Source organism: Camelus dromedarius, chromosome 22, assembly GCF_036321535.1.
Source record: "Camelus dromedarius isolate mCamDro1 chromosome 22, mCamDro1.pat, whole genome shotgun sequence".
NCBI lineage: Eukaryota > Metazoa > Chordata > Mammalia > Artiodactyla > Camelidae > Camelus > Camelus dromedarius.
Window position 1 is genome coordinate 13,953,568 of NC_087457.1, and position 25,456 is coordinate 13,979,023.

At 41.4% G+C, this 25,456-nt stretch overlaps 1 long non-coding RNA gene across 1 annotated transcript in view; it reads right to left on the reverse strand.

Moving 5' to 3' along the window:
• Nucleotides 1-25,456, reverse strand: part of LOC116149130 (uncharacterized) — a 66,764-nt gene that overhangs the window by 39,052 nt on the left and 2,256 nt on the right. Inside the window, exons 2-3 of the long non-coding RNA XR_004132743.2 lie at nt 19,781-20,096; nt 17,261-17,509 (exon numbers count right to left, since the gene is read on the reverse strand). This is a non-coding gene — a long non-coding RNA (uncharacterized LOC116149130). The remainder of the gene's footprint in view (nt 1-17,260; nt 17,510-19,780; nt 20,097-25,456) is intronic.

Below are 25,456 nucleotides of genomic sequence, written 5' to 3' on the forward strand. Positions count from 1 at the left end.
GCTCTTAGTTTTTAGACTCTGAATAATGGTAGGAGAGTCACTGAAGATCTAGCACAAATTTTAGCACAGCTATAAATAGTAGAAACAATGGTATCCAAGGTGATCACATTATAACCCACTCCCTAATTGCCTATTTTTTTTCATCCATAAAATACCAATATAAGAAGCCACAACAATTGTCCAGCAGCCTTGGATCAAGCTTAGAAAGGATATTTACTCATTTTTTTTTCCCCAGGAGTAATGTTCAGTCCTAGACTTGATGCAACCATGATGTTCCTAACGGTTTTAGAGTGTTTAAGGTCAGAAAGGGGTTGCACAATGTTCTTCCTGTAACTTGCTTCCTCCTTGAAAATCACTAAAATTCATTCTGGACTTGAGTCTGCTGTAAGACAGAGAGAAGCTTGAGGGAGGCTGAAGGTCAGAATAGAATGTCTTTGGGGTCGGCATCTGGTCCTGGAGAAAGGTAAGGATGAGGCAACAGAGCCAGGGAAAAATAAAACTTCCCCTTCACAGACTGGTGGGCTTTGGAGCTGCTCAGAGCACAGCAGTCCCCTCCTGTTAATCTTTTTAAAAATGGAAGAGGAAAAAAATCCTCTAAAAAAAACCTCATCGGCACAGAATCAGATTACAGGAAACACTCAGACCACTGGCCAGGTAGCCAATCAGTTGCCACATACTCTAGTCTTTATAGACAACTAAATCTCCCTGCCTTGCAAGCAGAAACGATTAATCCGTTCCCTTTTATCCCTTTGAACCATTTCCAAGGAATGAATTCACCAAAGACAATAAAAAGCCCACTTGGTCTCACATATTGCCTATAAAGATAAAAATCCTTCCATTGCTATCTTTCAAGCTCTGCGCTCCCCGTCTCTTCACCCAAATCCCACCCATCCTTTCATTTCCTGCAGCTCCATAAAAACTCCCCTGCATACTGCCACTAAATTCATCTCCTCTCTCCTTTAGCTGAATGCTGGCAGTGCATCCAATATGCAGAATAAAATTTAGTGCTTAATTCTGTGTTGCCTCATATTAGCCTTTAACTGTTCCTATAAGTATAAAGGAGATGATATTTTGAAAATAGATTTATGCAATTATCTCCTACATTTAATAATATTGAGCCTTCCCTCCAATTTCCTGTCCTCCCAACACACTCACCCCCCCTCTGTTTTCCCAGAAATACCCATTAGGATTGTTCCAAGAGAAATTCACATAATAGTCAACATTTTTTATATGGCTGACTAGGTACCAGGCACTGTTCTAAGCACTTCACATAAGCAAACTCACAGAATCTGCATAACAACCCTGTGACGGAGGTAATATTGTAATATTGTTTTGTTTCGTTTTGTTCTACTGACGATGAAACTGAGGCACAGAGAGGTTACAAAACATACCCGTGGTTACAAATCTACTAAGGGATAGAATGAAGATGCAAATTCAGGGGTGTTGCTTCAGAGCATGTCCTCTTAACCACTCCATTATACAAAGAGAAAGAGTTTACACTCAACTTCTGATCTCAAGATTGGATTTTGCAGCAAGCTAAAGGTCTGACATTCAGTTTCTGATCACAGATGAGCCCCCATTTATCAAACCATGAACCAAACTTAAAGGACAGAGCCACAAAGCGCTTTTGACAGTACAGAGGGGACAAACCCTTGGGGTGGCCATAAGGCTTACTTCCCTAAGGAGAAGATGCAGAGAAAGCTGGAATTCTGAGTCTTTCCCTCTCAACCAGACAGGTGACAGAGAGAAACAAATGGAAGGCACCAATGACCTCGTCCCTGTCTAAACTCAATCACTAGCAAGAGAAACTTCAGCAGCATCTACCAAGTATGGGGAAGACGAGTCTGACTCATGTCCTTGGCCATATCGTGGGGTTTTCCATGGTCCTAGGAAAATACGTGCCTTTAGCTCAGAGCCATGAGCTATATAATGTGGGAACAGAAGTATGGAGGTAGTAGAGGTTGGGTACTAGCTGGCATTGAAACTGAATCTGGGGCTCCCTGCGGGCTGGGCATGGCAAACAGATGATGCAGAAAGCCCTGTGTGATCTAAGAGGAGACGCAGAGAGGCTGGGAGGGACGGTGGATTGAAAAAGACTTGGTTCAGGAAAAGAGACAACACTGGGCTAAGACTTCAGGACAGAGGCCAGTGGTGATGTCCCCAGCTCACTCTGAAGTCCTGATGAAACCACTCACCCTTCACTGGGACTAGACCAGAAAGTAGGACAACCTGACCACTCCATCCGGGGATCTGGGGATGATCCAGAGGAAGCCGAGCAGATCTGAGGACTCCCACTCTTAACCAACTTTCCATAAAAATGCTCTAAGCCCCGCCTCTTACATCCAAATACCACTTGGCAGCAGTGGAGGGGGGAGTGAAAGATAAAAGACTGACCAATTGCCCGAAGAGACGGAGCCATCCACAGCCAGCATTATAGCTATGCTGAGGAGGAGGACTTCCTATAGAACAAAAGTATAAACTGGAGGGGGACTCTTGAGATCAGAAAAGATTGCAGTATTATTATCTGGTATATTTAAGTTGCTCCCACTTACCCACCCAGCTAATCAGATGAATTAAAAAATATCAAGATCATTTTCTCTGTACATCCAAGGTGTTCTTTGAGCAGATCTGAAACTTTGATGGATGGCTATGTGATTTGACATTTTCTCCTCTGTAAGCTCAGCCCCTGAAAATTAAGAAGCAGCATATCCTTCTTTTGTATTTGCTGCCGGCTCAGCTCAAAAGTGGGCACAGCAGGTGCCCAGCACTTGTTGACACACTGCCCCCGTCCTAGTGAAGAGAATGCATCTCTCGGACCTTTTCCCAGCCAATTAAAAAAAAGAAATAATACACTTACGCGGGTTTTTTTTTTTTTTTTTTTTGGAACAATTTTCTTTCCTCACATCTAAGTGTTGGTTTAGGAATCTAATCTGGCCTCCTCTGCCTGTATTATAACCAAGGGAGCTGCTCCAAAAAACAGACAGGCCAATTAGTAGCGCATCTAATTTTTGTAATTTCCAAAACCCTCCAACACAATGAGGCTATTACAGGAAAATTAACCTCTAGCAGTTGAAATGACTCACTGTGGCATTGAGCCAGGGGCAGGAAACAAAGCTGACTTACAGAGAAAAGAGAGCACGGGGCTTTTCCTTTCAAATGACTTATCCGAAAAGTCAGCCAAAATGTGGAAACCTCATGATTCCACTGACTTTTACATTCCTTTGGCAACCAGACAGTTGAAGGCAGGCTTAAGTGAGGGAGGAAACAGAGTGGAATCAGTTTGGAAGGACTAGTTTTCACCCAGTGGCCTTGGACAGAAAATAGAACAGAATCCGAGGGAGGGAGGAAGAAACAGCTTCTGAAATGATGTCTGGTTCCTAGGGCAGCATAACTGAAGGCTCTAATAAGCGAATGAAGATTTGAAGTGGGTGTGTGTCAGGTAACATAAGAGGTATATTCTTAAGGGCTGAGGATGAATTGATTCTCTTTTGTATAAATCAAATCTCATGTTCAATGCTGTTAGTGAAATATACCAGGAGTTGTTATTGTGATGTTTTAATAAGGGAAGAAATAGCTTTTGATAAATCTGTTTTGCAAATCTGTGACTTCGTCCATTCTTTTTTCTTTTTTCTTTTTTAAAAAGTGACCTGATTTCTTCTTAGGAAGCAGAGTCCAGTGAGGAGCTTCACACACTTCACACACCAGACCAATTCAGTAAAACCCCTCAGACGATGCCTTCCTTGAGACAGATGAACCAGAAGCTTCCACTTCCCTGGCTAGCAGCCTGCACCGCATCACGGTTAGAGGTTGGGGAAGCTGCCTTGTCTGCGAACACAATCCACGGTTCTGACCTGTACTCCTTCTGCAAGCAAACCTGGTTAGAATAAGAGAATTCCATAGGAAGCTGCATTTATTCACCGGCTTGATGAAACAAAACTTCCATCTACTTGGTACTAAAGGCTCTGATAGGATGCTGAAGTTCTCATTGGCGCTGTCAAACCCTCTCTCCAGAAGGTAAACTTACTACCACTTATGCAAGTCTGGTCAATGAGACCTCGCAGCTAATCGCTGCTTCTCTGGCAGTAACCAATGATTAACTAGACTCCTTATAAAAGCAAGAACAGAAAGACGTCTGGGAGGGTGAACACCTAGCTCCCCAGCCCATAGTCCCCTGTGAACAGAGCAGCTGAGCAAACTCAGAGAATTCAGAGTTTTGATCTAGAACTCATCAGGCAGAACATTACAAAGAAAGGTGCTTCTCACCCTTCAATGTGAATCACTTGGGGATTGTATTCAAACTGCAGATTCTGATTGGGAAGGTCTGGGGTGGGGCCAGGACTCTGCACACATCTTGAAAAGCCGGCATCTTGAAAAGCCTGGCACTGACTAACATGACGCTGATATGGAATCCAAGCATAAAACGTGTAGAGAGCTCAAGCTCTTTCTTTTTTGTCCCCTTTACTTTCCTTATTGCTCTTTGTATAAGCAGAATACACGTCAGCTAAAAAAAGCACTCACGCTGCAAAGACTCGTGGTTTAGGGAGGGATGGGAGTAAGAATGGAGCTGCTTTTTTTTTTTTTTGCCGCCATCAAGTAAACATTACCCTTTACATGGGACCAAATGATGCAGAATTCTATGCTCCTACTTTTGGGGTTACATTGTGAGGTCTGGATGTTCAGGGAAGTAATTTAACCTTTACAAAGCCGCTGCGAAAATGCTGCTCAGATGGACATTAATCAGAAGTCGGCAGGAGGGTAATCCTAAGTGACTTTCCTTAAAAAACAATAACAAATAATCAGCATTATTTTTGGCCTCGATGTAAAGGCTCTCAAACCACTTTGCATATTTGATGCCCTGAATTCTCAAAGGACTAAATAATAAAATGGAGACAAAGACTTCAGCGTTGTCAAGCCGCAGGCATAGCCCACATCTATGCTCTGAAGCTCGCAGAGAAATGTGCAAAAGGACCAGCCCTCCCGGGAAGGCCAGCAGCCAAGCTATGGATGAATGACCGAGGTCTGACTGTCACAGCGTCAGCCTTCGAGGTCCTTTTCTGAAGCCATTATAGTATGAAAAATTCTCATGAAAACAGCAATCCCTGGTGATGGGTAAACTGGGGAGTAGATTAAGATAGGTCTTGTACTTAATGAATTGTCCTTTCCACAGAGAAGACAGAACTAGGAAACGCCCCCAGAAGGACAGACGCTGTGAGTTAGTTTGTTATTTGCTCTTTCTGCCAATAAAATAAAAGGCAGAGCAATCTAAGCAAAAGCAGACTGAACTCAGAACCATCCAGAAATAATCTCCATTCCACATGACTAACCAGAGAGGCAACAAGGAAACCACTCCAGGACTGGATATATGTTTTCTAGTTTAGTGATTAGGAAATTAGAAAAAAAAAATCAAAATGGAATCATTAAAAAAATCTACAATATAAAAAAATGGAAAACAAAACACTCAAAGTATCAAAGTATATCAAATATCAAAATATATCACATATGAAAGTAAATCAAAGTATAGATAAATAATATATATACATATATTTTTTAAGACACCACAGGAAATAAATTTAAAGATATATCACTTTGTAGTGAAAAATTTCAAAGACATATGGGGCAAACTTGAAAATATTTCAGAATTAACTGGAGTAGAAAAGAGATAAAAAAGAGCTCCTGATGAAATACATGGATGAGAAAGAAAGATGCTCTAACATAGACATAATTGATGTTTCCGAGGAAGACGACAAATCAAACAGAAGCAATAATTTAAAAACAAAATAGACAGATCTTTCCTGGATTGAATAAAGTCATAATCCTGCAGATTAAAAACACCCATAAGTGCTTGTGGTAATACCAGTAGAAGACTAACTTCCAAATTTAACTTGGTGAAATTTTTAACTTTGAAGCATAAAGCTCTCTCCTCGTTGTTTTGTTTGGAGGAAAAAACTACTTCAAACCCTAAAACAATAGCTACTTTGTTATGCTCACAGATTCTGTGGGTTATGTATTTGGGAGGGGCTCAGTGAGAACAGTGTGAAAGACGAAAGGCACCTGACAGTTAAAGACACGATTTCAATCCAGCTTTGATAACAGAGAGAATGTTCATTAGTGAGAACAATCACAGGGAAAAGAAAGGGGGATCTTGGGTTTTATAGAGACAGGTAAACATCCATGAGTTATCTGGGAGTAAAGAGGAAGGATGGAGAGGGTCTTACCTTGGAAAATGCGAGGGCAGAGTGGCCCTCTGCGGTTAGTTGTCTCCTGGCGTAACAAGGGTGGGAGGCTTTCTTAACCATCACTGCTTTCTGGGAACACAGGGCTCTGATAAAGTTCAGCCCTGTCAATGGCTTATCTCTGCCTCATGGCATCTGTGAATTAGGCAGGGAATATTTGATGACTTCAGATGCCTCTGGCTGGAATCATCTGAAATCTGCTTTTCTCACATGTCTAGTGCCTTGCCTGGAGTATCTTAATAGCTAGGATGGCAAACTGAAATCTGACCTACCAGGGGACCTTGTCTTCCCCTCAATCGGGTGACCTCAGGATGGCCTGACTTCTTTCACAGCAGTCCAGGGCTCCAAGTGCATTTTCCAAGCAAACTAGACAGACACTGCATTTCCTTGTGTGACCCAGTCTTGGCAGTCAGACGGCATATTCCCACCGTATTCTAGCGGTCCAAGATTCCTGGTGAGAAGAAAGAGATGCCCCACTCTCAACCAAAAGAGTGTCGAAGAATTTGTGGCCTTTAAAAAAGTAGCCAAAACCAACACATTGACTATAAATTATTTACATACTGCCGCATGAAAATATGCTTAGTCCCTCTCCCAAGATTCCCAAAGTCTCATCTAATTGCAGCAGCAACTCAAAGTCCAGGATCTGATCATCCACACCGGGTCCAGGTGCAGATGAAACGCCTCAGCTGCGGGTCTTCAAATATGGTTCCTCCCCTTCTGGAGATTAGTGAGCATCAGTGACCGGTGACGCCTGACATGTCCAACAAACAATAGTGGGACAGGCGTTAGATCATAGATCATAAAAAGATAACGGATGTGATAGACATTCCCATTCAAAAACACATAAATGGGGTCTCACAGCCCTCACCGCTCCACAACAAATCTGAAACTGAGCTGTTATGAGCTGCTGGTTCTCTGATTAGGGCTCCGTCTTAGTCCTTGGGAATTCTTTATTTTAGTTGGTGTTCTCAAGAGAAACAGAGCCAACAGCATGGGTGTTTGTGTGTGTGTAGATCTATATATGTACACACACATATATATATAGATGTATGTATGGAGAGAGATATATGCACATGTATATGTCTGTCTGTCTGTCTGTCTATCTATCGAGAAAGATACATTTTAAGGCATTGGTTCATGCAACTGTAAAGGCTATCAAATCCAAAATCTGCAGGATGGGTCAGCATGCTGGAGACCCAGAGAAGAACTGATACTGCAACGCAAGCCCAAAGGCAGTCTGGAGGCAGATCCCATATATTATGTGTATATATATATATATATATTTTTTTTTAAACTCACTCTTTTCTCCTAAGATCTTCAATTGATGGGATGAGGTCCAACCGCATTATGGAGGATAATCTACTTTATTCAAAGTCTATTAATTTGTATGTTAATCGCATCTTTTTTTAAAAAAAAAATACCTTCACAGCAACTTCTAGACTGGTGTTTGACCAGAGACTCGACACCATGGCCTAGACAAACTGGCACATGAAATGAACTATCATATTGTTCTTCCTGGTTCTTGGTGTCACCCCCTGAGTCATTCTTCCTTTTCCAAAAAAAGTTGAGTTTGCAAATGAATAGCATTCTCAGGCTGGGAGTCCAGAGGTCTCTAGATATTTTATGTTTTGTACTGTTTGTACTGACCCTGTATCTTTTGGGTAAAGTTTTTGCCTCCTCTCCTTCCTCCTCCTTATCATGTAGGAGCTAACTCTTAAAGATACGTTCTGTGCAACTGTAGGTATGCAAGTGAAGTAACGCATTTAATCTTCACAACAGCCCTACGAGATAGGTATCCTTTATTTCTTCTGTTCAGGGCAGAAAATAAACGGAGAGTAAACTTGCACAAAATCACAGCCTCACTCAGCAGAGCTGGGCTTCTACCCAAGGATTCTGGCCACACACCTGCAGCTGTTAAATAACACGTGTCACATGTAAGTAAATGCTTCCTGGACTCCCTGGACTGGGCTAACTCACCCTCTGTCAATCAACAGTGACAGTGCACTGATATTTTCAAATAACTTGTTAAAATTAATGAACATGTTGGAGGCAATCGTCTTGGTTATGAAAAACAGACATCTGTCAACTTTAGTTAGGTCTTTTGGAAATGTCAGGAAAGAGCAAGCCTGCTGAACTAAGAGATTAGCTTTATAGGGTGAAGCCAGGGGGAGGGATGGAGCAGGGAGCTTGGCCCCTGATGGTCTGATGACTAATTGGGTAGAATCCGCTCGAGGAAGAGAGCAGGACCTTCCCCTGTTACTAGGTCTCTCTGATCTTTGGAGAGAGAAAAAAAGATGTGTTAGTCGGCTGTAATGGTGGTCAGATGTTGTTTAATTACTGTGCTTCTCACATCCAAATAATTGGCCATTCTCCTGAATTTTCAATAAGTTGCAAAATAAGTCATATTTCAGAGCAGGAAGAAGAAAGTAGTGGGACACAATTTAAACAGGATTTATTATTTTTGGATCTTGTTTTTTTCTCCTTCCCCCGTTTCCTTTAATTCTTCTCTCTTGTTTGTTTTTTTTTTTCTATTCTCTTTACCTCTCTTGAAAAGAAAAATAAAGAAAAAATAACTCTGTATATATGTTTTCATCCCCTTTTTTTCCTCAACAAGTTGACTTTTGAAAATCAATAATTCAAAAAAGGATGGGGAGTAAAGACACGCATAAGATGTTTGAGGGGGGTGACTACTCTGCAGTGGAAAGGATGGAAAGGCTCCCCAAAGTGTCCCAGATTCTAGAGGGCATTCTCTCTGGCCACCCCCTGCTCTGCCTAGAATCAGAGCAGATGCCTCTGCTGGCCAGCCATCTGTTTGGACACATGCAAGGGCATCCTATGGTTTTGTGTGAGATCTAATTGCCTGCTTCAACAGTGTGGCAGATTGGGTAGAGGAAAACCTAGTGTTCAACAGAGATCTGCCATCACCCACTGCTCTCTGGCATCCTCCCCTTCCTTCTCCCGGAGTCTGGTTTTAAATAGAGTGTGCACACTGCAGCTAATTGCCTCACAACTAAAATGCAGCCTCTGGAATTGGGGGTGGGAGAAGACGGAGAACAAGAAAGATACCTTAGATCAAAGATACCAGGAAGACAGCATGACATTTAACAAGGTGCAAGTCTGGACCAGGGACCGACAAAGCAATAACACCTCTCGGGCGGCGCTGGGAATAGTCCCCAAACCTTCGCTTTTCCTCAGCGTTGCCCCTTTCCACTCCTTTTACTTAAACTAGACTTGGAGCCAGAACATATCTGGTAACGTTCACCTTGGACCTCTCCGGAGGTCCCTCATTTCAAAACATTTGGAATGCGCTATCTGGAAACACTTGGTAAAGAGCAATTAAATGCTACCCTGCACGCCGGTGCTTAATTATCTTGTTAGGGACACACTGTAGCTCACTGCATCTAAATGCAAATTTGTGTATTTGAGATTTGTATTGGATTTAATAAGCCAAATGATTGCTACGTTATATGGAAAGGGGTTGGGGCTGATTAACTGTAGGGGCCCTTGTGAGCCACAATGAGATAAAAATTTCCTTGATTCATTTAAAATAGACCTCCCTCCCCCTGTGGTGTCTCCTATTCTGAAATCTGATTTTCTTCTTTTGTGCTGCTGGGCTCATTTTGATGATAAGGAAGATGAAGATAAATGGAGCTTTGAAGAGCAGACTGCAATAAGGCAAGAACACAGCTGGACCAGGGAACCTGTCCAGATCTGGGTCTGGGTCTGGGTGCTGATCATTGTATCAGTGACTTTCAAACTCTGGACCATATCTTACAGCATCGCACACACACACACACATTATATATATGTATGTTGAGTATACATAAAGTTTTATGAACCTATATTTTCCCTTATTATTGTACTTCATTTTCGATTCTATTCTGTTCTATTCTATTTTAAAAAGGTTGAAATGTTGGTTAGGACCCAGTTGAAAGATTTTACAACCCACTCAGAAATTTTGAGTCTCAATTGAAAAGGAAAAAAGTAAGAAAGAAAAAAATTGCATTAGATGTTGTTCCTGCTTATGGTATTTCTAAGCTTTATAAAATCCCCAAATGAATGTTGGAAACAGTGTTCCTAAACAATACCACCAGCCCAAAGTGCTAATTACAAAGGATCAGCCTAAAATCAGATAAAGCAGGAGGGCTGAGGACGGCAGCGCACATGCGCGGTGGAGTTTGCTGAAGACAACGGGCCTGGCAGCCAGATGTATCCCCTGGCGTGTTGGCATTATGTTTAAAACGATGCCAGTTTCCAACGGCACTTTACGTTCACAAATGTAAGTGCTGGCTGTGCATGAATGGTTCTTGGGCACTTCCCCTTCTTTCCATCACCCCTGCTCAGGCTGTCAACCTCAGGGGGCTTGCGAGGGGAGATGACCCCACATTCAATGCCCACCATGGCTATCATTTTTCTCACTGCCTTCCCCACTGAATTAGGGGTCAATTACCTATCACGGCATCCTTTTATGGTAGACAGGTCTATTTTACAGATTCTGGGCAGATCTTGGCTTGCCAAACAAATGCATCCTTTGTCGACAGTAGCCTTCAGTTAATCTGGAGCCCAGAACAATAATGCCGAACATTCTATCTTAGCTAAAACAGAAGACAGGGAAATTATAAACGTCCAAAGAGAAAGGAAGGGACAGGAGTTGGAGGGAGGAAAGGTGAAAAAAATATTGATTGAATGTTTTCTCTTTTACAGGCAATGTCAGACATATTATTTATTTAATATTAATAAGCCCCATTAAAAACATGGTAATTAATCCTACTCATTTGAAAATAACCTTCAGGAAGGCTGAGCTAGAATTTCCAATGCCATGCAGCTAGTGGATGGTATGGATTACAATGTAGGTCTGCCCATTACTCAAAATAGCTAAGATACAAAGATAACCTAAGGGTCCATCAATGGATGAATGCATAAAGAAGATGTGAGATACAGAATTAAACACAAATGATTCTAATATTATTCAGCCATGAGAATGAAGGAAGTCTTGCCATTTGCAACAATGTGGGTGGAACGTGAAAGGATTATACTTAGTGAAGTAAGTCAGATGGAGAAGGACAGATACTGTGTGATATCATTTATGCACAGAATCGAAAGAGAACAAACTCAGAGTAACAGAGTAGAGGGGTGATCACCAGGGATTTGGGGCTAGGGGAAATGAGGAGACATTGGCCAAAGGGTAGACTCCCAGTTTTCAGGTGAATAAGTCCAGGGATCTAATGTACAGCATGGAAATTATGGCTAATAATACTGACCGTACACATCAATGCGACCAAAACAGAAGATCTTATATGTTCTCAGCACACACACACATACACACACAGAGGTTACTATGTGATGGGATGGAAGTGGTAGCCAATGCTAAGGTGGAAATGATTTCACATCTTACAGATGTATCAAATCAACATGCCGTACACCTCAAACTAACACACAATGTTATGTCTCTATTATACTCCATAAAGCTGGGGAAAAAATAAGAAAATAAAAATGTCCATCCCCACCCAAAAAAACATACAATTATGCTTGGGTTCTCAGAGCATATTTTTCCTAAAATGCACAGGGACCTTATGTGTGCATCTTGAACCACAGGGAACATCAACTGGAACTTCAACAAAGAAAATCCACTCTTGATATTATAATCCCATGTTCAACATCCAGGAACTCTAAGGAGACACTTGAGACGGGATGAAAGCTGAGTTCCTGGAACGCTTGATGGATTGGGCAAGGTCTTCCCTTTGAACTTGAGTGGAGGAGGCAGAAAGAGGAGCGGAGGGAAGGCAAGTAGGGAGTGGGGTTGGAGAGAAGAGAGATTTGATTAGATACTCCACTCCTACATGAGACAGGTGCTTTCAGACAAGAGTTATCATGGAGAAGGTCTGACTCAAAACCAACAGCGAGCTCCCCTTTCCATCTCTGTGACCACAAGTCACTGTGCCCATGTGGACTTGGTTCCTGATGGCTTCAGACATGACCACGTTTCAGAGGTCTAACCTTCGAAAGCTTTCCATCAAATCAAGTAGATGTTTTTATGACTGTTACTTAATGCTTTCATGTAAGGAAGTTACCGATTTATAATTGAAAACAAGGAGAAACAGTTTTATTGTGGTTGGGGAAACGCTCCCTAGAAGAGGGGCCCTCTGCCAGGTGCTAATTACATTCCTCTTGTCTTTTGGCTTCATGCTTCCCATACGAGGGAGAGGGAGACTTGGGGGTGGGGCGAGGGTGGGAGATAATTGAACAAGGTGAAAATGAATGCTCATTATATTCCGGAATGCAGGAGGACTCATTTCATGTGATAGGGCTGTAAATATGACTTTTAATGAAGTTATGACATGGTTGCCAATAAAAGCCATTTACTCTGCAGTATTACAGTTAATTATACACAGCTGGAGCCATTTATGGCCTGTCCCTTGTTACCTTCGCTTTCACTGCTTGTTAACCCTTTCAGCACAGATCAACCAGGAAACTGGCCATTTTAAACCTAGAGAAACCGTTAAATAACTGTCCCAAATGACTCAGGGTAATTCTCACTCGCCGTGGGAAAACACATCCGCCAGCCCCTCCCCTCAGCCTCTCCCTTCCAAGAGCACATTGAGGAGGAGTGCAGATAGAAAAAAGAGAAAAAGAGAGAATTGTGGTTTTCCATTTTTGAAACAAAAATACAATCTACTTAATTTGTGGGAAAATTTATAGGCATAACTATGTTATTATCAGATTTAGGAGCATTTTGAATACATTTTACTGATAGCAGTGTAACAAAAATACTAGAAGAAAATGATCATGAAAAAAGTGAAACTGACATACTGTCTCTTCAGCAACCTAACGCTGTTGACAAAGAGCCAGTCCCACAGCATGGCTGGAAGAGAGTTCCATTTCTGAAAATCCTGCATCCTGAGCCAGGTGGAAGGAACCCGCAGGACAATAGCAGTTACTAAGTTACTAAGCAGTTACTAAGGTCTCCCAGTTGGTTATATCGAAGCCAGAACGCAGCACATCTAAAAGCATGTCCTGTTTCCTGTTTATGCCACGAACAACAAGAAGATCTTATTTTTTATTTTTTAAAAGGATTTCAACAATAGATGCAGCTATCCTTCTTTATTCTGGGTGTCTGGGGGTTCTGAAAGCAGAGGTACTGCCTTGTGTTATTCTTTATTATTGGGTAGGAGTAGGGGGATCTTACTCAGGAACCGAAACTGCCATAGGGTTTTAGCTTTGGTGGATGTTAACAGTTTTCTCCCCATGAAGATCCAGCTATTGGAGTCACTGAAACTCGGTACTCTCGGTACAGGTACTTCACAAGCAGCTTCCTGGAGCCCACTCTTCGTGGCTCCAAGGATGAGTTGCCATGTACAGTAATGGCAGAAGCTTGCTGAGTCTGTTTCTGGATTGTTTCTGGTTCACAGCTATGTGGTTGTCTGGTTTATCTCTGGTTCATGACTGATCTAAATTATTTCTGTCATTAATTAATGGCCATCTGGTTTCTTTCCACCAGTGCTAAGTGCTAAGAGATTGGTTCTGGTTGTGTATCTGCAGGATTTCACGAAATTTCCACGGACTCAAGCCTTCCCCCGTTTCTCACGGGAGGGTCAAGGGAGCAGCTCTTTTATGAAACCACAAGCCAGTCTCAACTTGGTAGTTGAAAAATTGTCCCATGCCAAATTATACTTCATTGATCTTTTTCTTTGGGAGGACACCATAGGGTGGGACATCATAGAAAGAGTCCTCAGGTTGCTTGTCTCCATTTGTCTTTCCTGAAAGGGTTGCTAGCACACAAGCCCCATTATATTAATTTTGCATTATTTTGCACAATGACTGAATTTTCTGATGCTGTCAGTTTTCTGTGTGTGTATCTGTAAGTGAGAAAGCCTCCTGACAGGGGGAGAGAATGACAATGAATGATCTGTTTATAATTATAGACCCTTTCCATCTGCAGTCAGGTTCTTTTAAGGGGCATCCTTGGACCTTTGCTGATCATGGGAATCTGTCCAAATTCCACACTATATGAGTATCCAAGACAAACACACATATCTACCATCAAAGGGCAGGAAGCATATGCAAATATTTAAAGAAACTGGAACAGTCTGGCATGGGTTGGAGAACAGAGGGGGGTGTGGCTTTTATTTCAGTTGGGTAGCTGAGCCCAAAAGAGTGATGGAATGGGGACAAGGATGGAACTGGCAGGGCCTGTTGGGAGCCTGCAGACCTCTCGTTAACGAGCACCAAACCTGCTGTGAAGTCGAAGGGCTTCTGTATAATCTGGCCTTTTCTTGCTTTTCCCTCTAAAAGTATTAGGAGTAATACCTTCTGAGGATAAACTCTGAAATCCCAACCTTCGTAACTCGGTCTCCAGACAAGCATCTCTACTGGGGCTCAAACCCAACAAAAGGACTGGCTCCTCGCAGAGAGAGGACACACTAAAAAATTCTCAGCTTTTGTCTAACTTTGATAAGATTCTTTGGATGTGTCATTTGAAATATTTTCTAAGCACAGCTCTGATATTCCTTTGTCTAACTCTGGAGGAGATTAACAAAATAGAGTATCTTGAATTTAAAAGAAAGAGGGGAGAAATCAAACTTTTAATGCTTTAAATGCGTTGCCTTTTAAGAAAAACCTCTCTACCAGCTCAGGAAAAGTCAAGCTGTGCTGGCAATGGCAGATTGCTAGATAAGAAACAAAGAAATGCAAATGACATCGGCTAGTGACAAATAATCATAAAAATGCACGAATAAAAGATTCTGATACACATCTGATACATGGTAAATAAAAGCAGATTTATTATAAGGTACTAGTTTATGTAATATGCATGTTAATGAAGGTAAATCCCTTGATGGATAAGACGGGTTTGATCATTTTGGTTTAAATTTTAGTAATGTGTCTTCTCAAATGTTGTCACAGTGAGGCAGAAACTATAAATTTAATATTTATATAAGATTTGATTACAAATATTAAATTTACATTTTATAGAAAGCCATTTTATCCTGCACATCTTAAATTTCCAAGGGGTTAGATAGCTCTTCATTGTCTCCATACACTATTTAAGGTTATGAGAATGGTTTATATTTAACTAAGTTAATTTATAATAATTAATGTCTCTTTAAAGACGGCTTTCTGTGAACTTTGATCATGCTGCAAATCGTCTGGGATTGCTTCCTCTGGTTGCGTGGAGTGAAAATGTAAATGTCATCTCTCTGATGAAATATCCGTATCTACATACAACAAACTTGCCCTTTGTCAAGCTCCAGTTAAGATGGTGAGTTCAATGTGGTAGGGCAATTCTCTGATCAGGTTAATACAGATTGAAGCTGAAGTTAAAGGCTTTAAATTTGTCACCTCAATATATATTTGTCTAAAGGCATATTGAAGTTATTACACAAAGAAAGTTTATAAATGATCAACCAACTGAAAATTAATCTCGGTATCGCCAGCCTGATATTAACACTAGGTGGTAAAAGTTCTCATCTACATTCTGTGTTATCTGTCGAGAGGAACCTCCTCCCAGTAGATCCTATATTATGCGTGTGTCTTTTTGATGAATTTTATCAGGTTTGAGATGTTTAAAATCAATTTTATTGAAGTATAATTGTATTTTAAAAATGGGCCCATTTGAAGTATATGTTTGATGAGCTTCGATCAATGTGTACACTTGTATAACCACCACAATCAAAAGGGGGAACATTTCTATCTTCCCCTAAGGTTCCTTGTGCCCCTCTGCAGTAATTCTCCCTACCATGTTGGCTTTTGGTAACTAATTGGCTCTACCACTATAGGTTTGCTTGGTCTCTTTAGAAATGCATACCTTGGATTTATATAGTAAGTAGTGCTTTGTGTCTGACTTCTGTTGCCCAGCAGAATGGTTTTGGGATTCATTTGCCTTCTTGAGTGTATCAGTACATATTTTGTTATGTTGCTGAGTAGTATTCCATTATGGAAATACAGCAATGAATCCACACCCCTGTTGATGGGCACTTAGACTGTTGACGGCGTGGGGCTATTTTAAATAAAGCGGCTGTGGATAATCATATGCAAATATTCTGGTGGACATATATTCTCATTTCTCTAGGAATGGGATTTTGTGTCATAAAGTATCATTTAAGTTGATTAGAAACTGCTAAACTCATTACCAAAATGGTTTGTGAATCATTTTAAAAATAAAAGTTTCTCATTTCCAAAAAAGCTATAGTTCCTTATAGTTGATGGGGTAATTTCTTCTAGATTTACAAAATATTATCTCTCTGAGTAATAAATTAAACACACAGTGATCATTTAGCTCTAGATAAGAATTTCTTATCTGTAGGAATTGATAACATACAACCATTTCTTGAAGTAACAATCATCTTCTACTAAAAACTCTTCTTTTAATATATTGTTTTCTCCCAGTTTAGGTCCAAAATGAATAATAAAACCATTCAAGTACCTTTTGCATCTAAACTATCACTTCCTCGAAGACCGCTGGGAGACCCATGTTTTGCTCCCTCATGTCATCAGAGAATGGATGCTCGAAGTAATTAGGCTTGTTTGTAATCATTATATTTTTAATTAGTTCAATGCTATATTGAGAGTTGCCCTATTTTTATCAAGATCAAAATAGGGGAAGAGCTAGAGCTATCTAGTCAAAAAAAAAGAAAAAAAAGAAGCAGCAGCTCAGGCTTACCTCGGTGAATTCTACACAGGTTTAATGTCTATGCAGGTGTTTAGTGCCTGGGCGTATATGTTCGCAGAGAGCAGCCTTTATCAACGACCCTGTAACTCTTCCGGCTCCCCTACGACCTGATCAGGACAACGCTGAGCTGTGACCTCCTCTGCCCCCGAGGCGCCCCTGCAGGGTTCAGCCATGCTCTAAGTGGGACTTGGGTTGGCATTTCTCCCTTGCTTCGCCTCCTCCTCTTCCTGGTCCCTTTCTCCATCCCTCTGTCCATTTTTCCTAAGAACACTCATAATAGGTCTCTGTCATGCTGCTCCTTGCCTCAGGTCTACTTGTGGATAACCCATCCTAAGACAAATGTGCTCTCTCCCAGCCTTACCTCTGTCTCCTCGGTGTTCATGGCACCTCCTTTCAAAGCTTCGTTTGCCAAATTCCAGGGTCCAATGTCCGCTTCTCTCTACACAAGGAAGAGGCTCGGCTTCTCTGTGCTCTCCTGTATCTTCAAAGTCGGGCATCGCAGGCTTCGTTGAGCTGGGTGCTCCTGGAAGGGCTCGTCTGCCCCGGTTTTGCCAGTTTCGATGCTACAGAACAGGCTCTGGAATGAGCTGTGGGCGAGGAGGATCCGTGCCTGCGGTTGGAGCAGATCGAGAAAAAAAATCACCCGAGGCTCCTGAAAGGCGAGCACAGCTCAGCACAGCCTTCGTTCTCTTCTTCTTCTCCCACTTCTCTCCCTCCGCCCCCCCTTCTCCCCTCCGCCCCTCCTCCCCCTCTTTCTTCTTCTTCTTCCTCTTTTAAAAAAATTTTTGTTAACCAAGAAAGCACAGTCTAGTTTTATATGAGAAAAAGATTCCTTTTTTTTTTTTTAACATGCATTTAATCTTGCTCCTAGGAAGAAACAACCAAAAACATGGCATTATGGACCTAAGAATCCCATAACTTTGACCAAAGTTGGGCTCATACGACATGAATCACCAATTTATTGCGATGGCTCTATCTTACCAACGGTGCCCCTGACTGTGACATTCCTTCTGATGCCCAGACCTTCCTGCAAGAGGAGATCTGGGCAAGTGTGCAACCAACGCCAAGTACCCTGAGTGTAAGAAGGAGACATGGACCACACGATCCAGTATGAGCGTGACTGGTAGGTACGTTGAGTTTCCTCATGGTTAAAAAGGAGGAGTCCTCTCTGTGACACCATATTGAAAACATGGAAAACCTTAGTGTATGAATTACTTAACAGTATATTGAAAGGAATACAAAGACACATGTTAGATAGTACAGCATCCTAAGAAGAGCTTAAAGGTTTATTTTTGTTGATTTTTAATATATTTTTCATATTTAAAATTTTATTTATTTTATCAAATATAGTTACAATGTTGTGTTAGTTTCAGGTACACAGAAAAGTGATTCAGATATGTGTGTATATATATATATATATATAATACTATTTTCCATTATAATTTATTATAAGATATTGAATATAGCTCCCTATGCTATACACTAGGTTCTTGTTGTTTATCTGTTATATATACTAGTTTGTATCTCTTAATCCCAAACTCCTAATACATCCCTCCCCTCCTTTGGTAACCATTAGTTTGTTTTCTATGTTTGCAACTCTATTTCTGGTTGTTTTTTGTTTTGTTTTGTTTTGTTTTTGAGGATAGAAAAGAACAGCTTTACTGCTTTGCCAGGCAAAGGAAACCACAGCAAGCTAATGCCTTAAAGACTGTGAGCCCCTATTTCTGTTGTGTAAGTTCATTTGTGTCATTTTTTTAGATTCCCAATATAAGTGATATTTGTCTTTCTCTGTCTGACTTACTTCACTTAGCATGATCATCTCTAGGTCCATTAAAATTTTACTTTTGATTCTGAAATATTCAGTCCTCTAAGCAAAAGGGTGGAGGACCATCAGTCTGAATACCAATTCTCATGGCATAAAAGCCATGATGTGGGTCCGCCAGCACGAGAGATTGGGTTGGAGCAGTATTGGCCCTAAGATTTAATCTGTAAATTATAAAGTTTGCTTGTTTAGTCCCATCCTTGAATATGATTTTATTTTACTATCACAAGCCTCTTACCCACTCCCAATATTGTTCATAATAGTTCATATTAAGACAGTCTGGTTAAGATTTTACTGTATTTTCAGAATTAGAATATACCATCTGCCCTTGAAGCCAGTAAGACAGGGACTGTTAGCTCGAAAACTGATTTCCCCTAGATCTTCAACTCCACATCCATAATTTGGGAGAGAGAGTCATTACTGAGCCCAATTTTTAAAAATTAATTTCTCAGCCTCCACAGACTTGGCCAAAGGGCACAATTCTGGCTCAAGGGATGTAAGCAGAAAGCATTAGATACAACCTCCAAGAAAGCTTGAAGGGGCAGCCCCAGCTGACAGCTGATCCTCACCCTTCCTCTCTTCATGCCTGGAAGCTGACACAAGTTTGGAGCACCCATCACGCAGCCATAAAGTGACCACAAGGAAAAAGGTCAGTAAGATTTGATGGACCTCAGACCTATTATGATTTGTTAATCTAGTACTTGCCAGCAAACACTTCCCACTTTGATTTCATGGGAAAAATGAAACCCTTAGTTTGTTTAAGCCGATTTTGGTTTGTGTTTGATTCTTGTTATTCACCATTGAACATATGTCTCTTGTCAGTAACAGCCAGTGAGTATTTGTCTAAGCTTTGACCTGGGAACCCAGCTTTGTTTTAATTGGGTTATTATGGGAAGGAAGGAAAGGAACGTAAAGATGAAGCTGTAGAGAGGCAAGAATGTGTTAATAGACCTTTCATCCTACTATACATTGGCCTTCCATCCAGCATTTTCCTTCATCTCTAATTTCCCCCCAAGTGGCTGATGCCAAGCACCCATTCACGAGGTCCATCCATTTTACCTCTCCTGCTCACTTCTGCGTACGTCCGTGGACTTTGCTCCTTAAGGTGCAGTCTGGTGTCTGGCAGTTGGGCCGATACCTGTGCCCCCAAGCATCAGACAAGGACACATCTTTCCAACAGTTGTTGATAATGGGCCCAATGGAAAGGCTACTGGGTTCAAGTTCTGTGCGGGTTCATCCTGGGGCAGAGCTGGAGTAAATCATCGCAGGACTACAGGACTCTGCGGGAGAGCCCCGTTCCTCCACGCGGGGAGGTGGATCTGCCGTCTGCTCTGAGGAGCTTGGGTTAGTCCATCTGTTTCTGGTTTTCAGAAACCTGAGGTGAAGAAAATAAATAACAGGAAAAACAAAAATGAAAAATGCCCCTGGTTCCTGAATTGCAGGAAGCCTGCCTGGGCTCCTAAATCACGTATTCCATCCAGATGCACCAAACCCGGCTGGATTTCCTGGGCAGAAAGAGGAAAGAAGTATCCAGATTGTGCTTTTGAGGAGTTTTCAATCTTTAGAAATATAGCCCATTATTACAGAAAAAAAGTTGACATTTCTCATTATTTTGGCAAAGAAATAAAAGCACTCAAAATATGAAACCATATTCTCCCCATCATTGGCTTTTCAAAGGTGATTTCATGAGTTTTAACTGAAGCCTATGTGAGCCTTCATGTCTCATAAGCAAGAAGATTCAGACAAGGAATCAGAGATGTTTACCTAGAAATGACATCATCACAGCCGTGGTCTGAGCTCCAGAGAGCAAAATTCAGACCAACAGGAAGAAGTTACAGGGAAGGAGAATCCAGAGCTTTGAGAACATTATGGTCAATGATCTGTTAAGTTTTAAGAGAATGACCTTGGATGGCAGTGGGGATCTATACATGTTGGAGATCAAATCAGAAACAGAGGACAATAACCAGGGGTTGACGCATAGAGGATGCTTGAGACTGAAAAAAGGAAACTGCTTTGTCCATTTGCTCTACAATTCACTGCAATTTTTAAATTCTCAGATCTCTCTGAAACTCGTACTGGTCTGTGGTCACGGCTTATCCAGAGGATGCTATCTGTTTTTATAGTTATTTTCTACCAAAAGCCAAGGCTAAGGCAATTTTTTTTTTTTTTGGGCTTCTCCCTTTCCTAGTGGGAAGTTTTTTGTTTGTTTTTTATGCCTGCCCTTTCACCAAAGTCCTTAACCTTAATCACATCTGTACAGGCCGTTTTTCCATGGAGGGTACCATATTCTCACAGTCCTCAGATCAGGATGCAGACATCTGAGGCGGGGTGGGTACAATATTCCGCCAACCACAGATTCTCAAATCACACCGTCACTTAGTCCAAAAGCTGATGTTGGTTGTTTTGGAAATTAGGCTGTCCACTCCCATAGACAAACCAACCATTCAACCCATCCTGAGATAGGACTTCTGTCCTCCTCCCCCACCTAGGACCAGGAAAGGGAGGTAAGGACAGAACATTCCCTCTTCCTCACTCACCTCCTCTCACACCCAGCAGAGGTGGAAAGCCTTTTAGACGTTCTTGGCAGCAATAAGGCTTCATTGACTGCAAAGACTCACGTCAAGTTCTCTGAAAGATTTGGATCAAAGGCCTTCTCTAGTGAATGAAGGGGAGGGGAGGGACCTTCCGAACACTGGAGATGGGAGCAAAGTGGGTAATAATTAACCACCGCCTGTCTCCAAATACCCTCTTCCCCACACCTCTCGCCTGCTGACCCTTCCTATACTTGCACATTGGTAGACTGTCCATCACTGAGCTGTCCTCTGCCATCCACAGTTTTCTAGTTCCACAGTGCGCTCTGTCTCACAGTTCACTCTGACACCTGACAGTTTCACCTAAGAATCTCAAATGAAACATCCATGTAGAAAATCAGAGAAGTCTGTAGAGAAGGAAGCAATGGTACTAGGAGATACCGGTCTCAGGAAATTCCAGGTCACTCAAGTATAATAAGGCTCTGAATCCTTTGATGACTATCTCTTGATCAAAATGAATGGTTTCGCTTGTCTGAAGTTCCATTCCTTCTCCCTTCGTTAACTGCTATCTGCTTATGTATCTAAATTGAATTTTCACTTGTGTTTTTACTGCTCCAACCATGTCTGTTTTATCCAAGAAAACGTTTTCTTTGAGAACAGACAGAAGTCCCAAAGCCCCCGTTACCGGGAAGGACAGAGGACCCCTGGGTGCCGGAGGCACCGAGTTTGCCTGTTCAGGACAGCCTCGAGGACTGGTCCTGTTTCCCCGGAGCCTGCTGACACGGGGACATTTACAGCGGCAGTAAAGAGCCTGAAACCACCACAGAGTCCCCTAGCACTTCTCCTAATTAATTTTTAACCTGCTGGCCATGGTTTCTTTTTTTTTTTTTCCTCCTTTAATTGCTAATGACGTCCAGAATCTCCTTTTTCCTTTCTCTAGTCTGGAATCTCTAGTCTCCCTAATAACGACAGCTTTCTAGTCATTAATTATGAGCCCTGTATTTTCCTTCCTCGTGTGGACTTTATAAGGTGCACCACAGTGGGAACTCAGCTTTTTTTTTGCCTCTTTAAGTTGAACTCTTAATTTCGTTTCAGATTTCTTCTTCATGTCTGTGCAGGATCAACAGAAACATAGGATAAACGACCACGAGATGGTAAAACGGGTAAGTGAATTTGGGCTTGTGGGGAAAACTGAAGGAGAAGTTTGAGGATGTAATAACGTCTCATTTTCCAGAGAAATATTAGCCTTTCTCTCCCTTATTGAGTGAATAATTTTGGTCTGCACCAGGAGAAGAGAAAGTCCAATGAAGTGAAAGAATCAGAATAAAAATGTGTTCAAATTAGCAGAGGACAGGTAGTAGTTATTTGAATTAATCACTTATGTATTCACATGTTCATCTATTCGACCAGCATTAATTAGCCACCTTTTGTATGCCAGGAACTTTTCTAGACATTAGAGATGAAGAAATGGGCAAGCCCTCCTGGGAGACAGCATCTCAGTGAAGATCTCAAGCTCTCTGCCTGAAGGATCACACAGGGTTTCAAAGGTCACTGGCTGAGTGCCCGGCCCAGGTGACCAGCCTGAGAACCGTTATCTTAGGAAAAGGTGAAGGAAAACTGCTCACCACTGTCTATGTCACAAGGCGTTTCTTGCTTTAAAAACATGTTACTGCCATATTTCTCTACTTGAGGGTAGAGGGTAGAAGGCAGAGGGTATCTGATAAGGGGCAAATTGATAAACAACAGGATGAATTTATTTCCCAAGTTTATAAGTTATATCTTAATTAAAAAAATAAACTCCTGCAACAAATACAAATTCAAGTGACCATTTAATAGCTTAGCATTCAATTCAGAGATCCTGTAATACTAGCTGTGCATAAGAATTGCCCAAGAAAGTTAAACAATTAGAGAAGTTTAGGGAGGCCCTAAGTGTGATGATTCTGATGCTGTAAATATGAGGTGAGGCTTAAGTAATGAGGGGTTTTATTGCCAAGTCCCATAAATCATCCTGATGTGCTATCAGAGGCAAGAGCTACACGGAAATTCTTCATTGATGACCCAACAAAATGCTCTCCTATGAGGTAATATGTCACTACCAGGAGGAAGCAGAAAAATGGTTGTTTAGATTTTTGGTCATAAATGAAGTGAGTTCCACGCAGAAGAAAGTATTGTCACTTAAGCGGTCTAGTTTCTATCTCCATGACTTTCTGTTGGAGATGAAAGTCCTTCCTGACATTGCCAGGTTTTGACAGCCAGAGAACTCACACGCCAACCACACCGAGGACTCCTTTCTCTCAAATGCCTGTCACGTTTTCCTTAATATTCTGAGGCATGAAAACAGACGTGCCCTGAGAAAAGACTCTAAGAATAGCTTGTCATCTTTCTGCTCTCTTTGGCATTTTTCTGATCGACACATTCTGCCTCTGATGTCCTTCGAGGCATCCAGAAAAAACTTAGGTAAACACGCGCGCGCATGCACACACGTGCACACACGCACAGCCCCCGGCCTTTCCAGTTAAAATGATTGACCCACTTCCTTTTTTTTCCAATTCACTTTTGATTGCTATGGTTCTTCTATATATTTAGACCCTGGCTTTGTTCTGGGATTCAGAGAACTTTGTATTTGCGGATTGCATTTCCAACCAAGATGAATCCTCCATCTCTTCCTTTAATGAGGCCAAATGTTCTTTATTTCAGTTTTGCTGGTGAGAGAAGCAAGCAGGCCGGCGACATGACATCTCTCTTTATGAAGAAGACAGAAAAATGATTCACAAATGTGTCCATTTTTTAAAAGGAAAAGAAAAAAAGAAATCTATCCAACAAGATCACCAGAGGTAATTTTAGCCACAATACTTACAAATTCAAGAATTTACCCAGTTTGTCCTCACTTTCCTATGAACAGGGTTCAGTACGCCAAGTGGTTTTTTAAAGTCAAAGCAGGATTTCCAAAAACTTAAAAATATGACTCTCATGGTAAATAAAATATGGACTTGTTTCAAGGATTTTATCTGACTTATTAAGTAACAAGGAAACCAGTAACAAGGTGAAGGCTGATTCAAAAAGCATTTTGAGGTTTGGAATTTTTACAGGCATTTTGAAGGAATGAGAGAATAAGAATGGGGTTAAATGCAAGCCTGACTGATGCCCCACGAGCAACCATGCATAGGAGTTATCCTTCCTAACTGTTGGAAACTATTTGCATTACTAATGGATCAAAATCTGTAAGTTAGCGTGTATTTTATTAAATTTTTTTATTCAGTAATAAACAGTGAGTCAAGCCAAGTATATTCCCCTAGGAAAAAATCATCATTGGGTGAGTCTTTTAAATGGTACCTCAGTGGAGGCACTACAGGTGATGGTCACAAGTCCACGTGTCTTCCTCCCCAGAGTCCCTCCTGTATACATGCAGACATGTGTACATGTGTGTGCCCGAGACATGGCAAGTCTGGAATTGGCTACGCAACGTAAAAAACCTTAAAAAATCTCTTCTGAAGAAATGAATTTGCTTCTCAGAAAACTTAAACTACCCTGGTCCTTCAAACCAGCCTTATTTTCTTTATCTACTATTGTCTTCGTCTCAGTCCTCTGTGTATTTTTCCTGAAGCAGGAGCAACATTCTAATCTGCTCAGAATTGCTCTCTGGAACCGTCCATGGGCTGCATCCCACTGGCCTTCACAAGGGACTTTTACACAGATGCTTAGGGGTCTAGAAAATAAAGGATGACTTTTCCCAGGTGAATCTCAAGGGTAGAGGCTTTCCTCAAGACTGTTGCAGGTTGTTTAAATATAACTTTTTCAAAATATAAATTTAGATTTAAGTTCCTTTCATTGAGGCCAGGTAAGTTCCTTGAGAAGCCTTCCGGAACACAAGAGTCAGCCTAGCTTTCATATTTTTCATCATCTTTAGGACAGAAATCACAATTACGTCTTCCATTTCCATTTTGTTTCCTTGCTTTCATCTTCAAAGTTTCCTGATCATCAGAGAGGTTCCTTAAGAATTCTCCTCTTATGCTGAGAGGATCACAGTGACACCAGGATCACCTCGACTAAATGCACATATTAATAAGCTTTGGAAACATTTTGAAGAGAGCTCACAGGCTCAAAATCTATTTTCCACTACAGAATATTCAGAATGGAGAGCCAAGCCCTTTAAGAACAGGGTCAGACCTGATCCTTAACACTGTTAGCCCGCGGGCACATTATA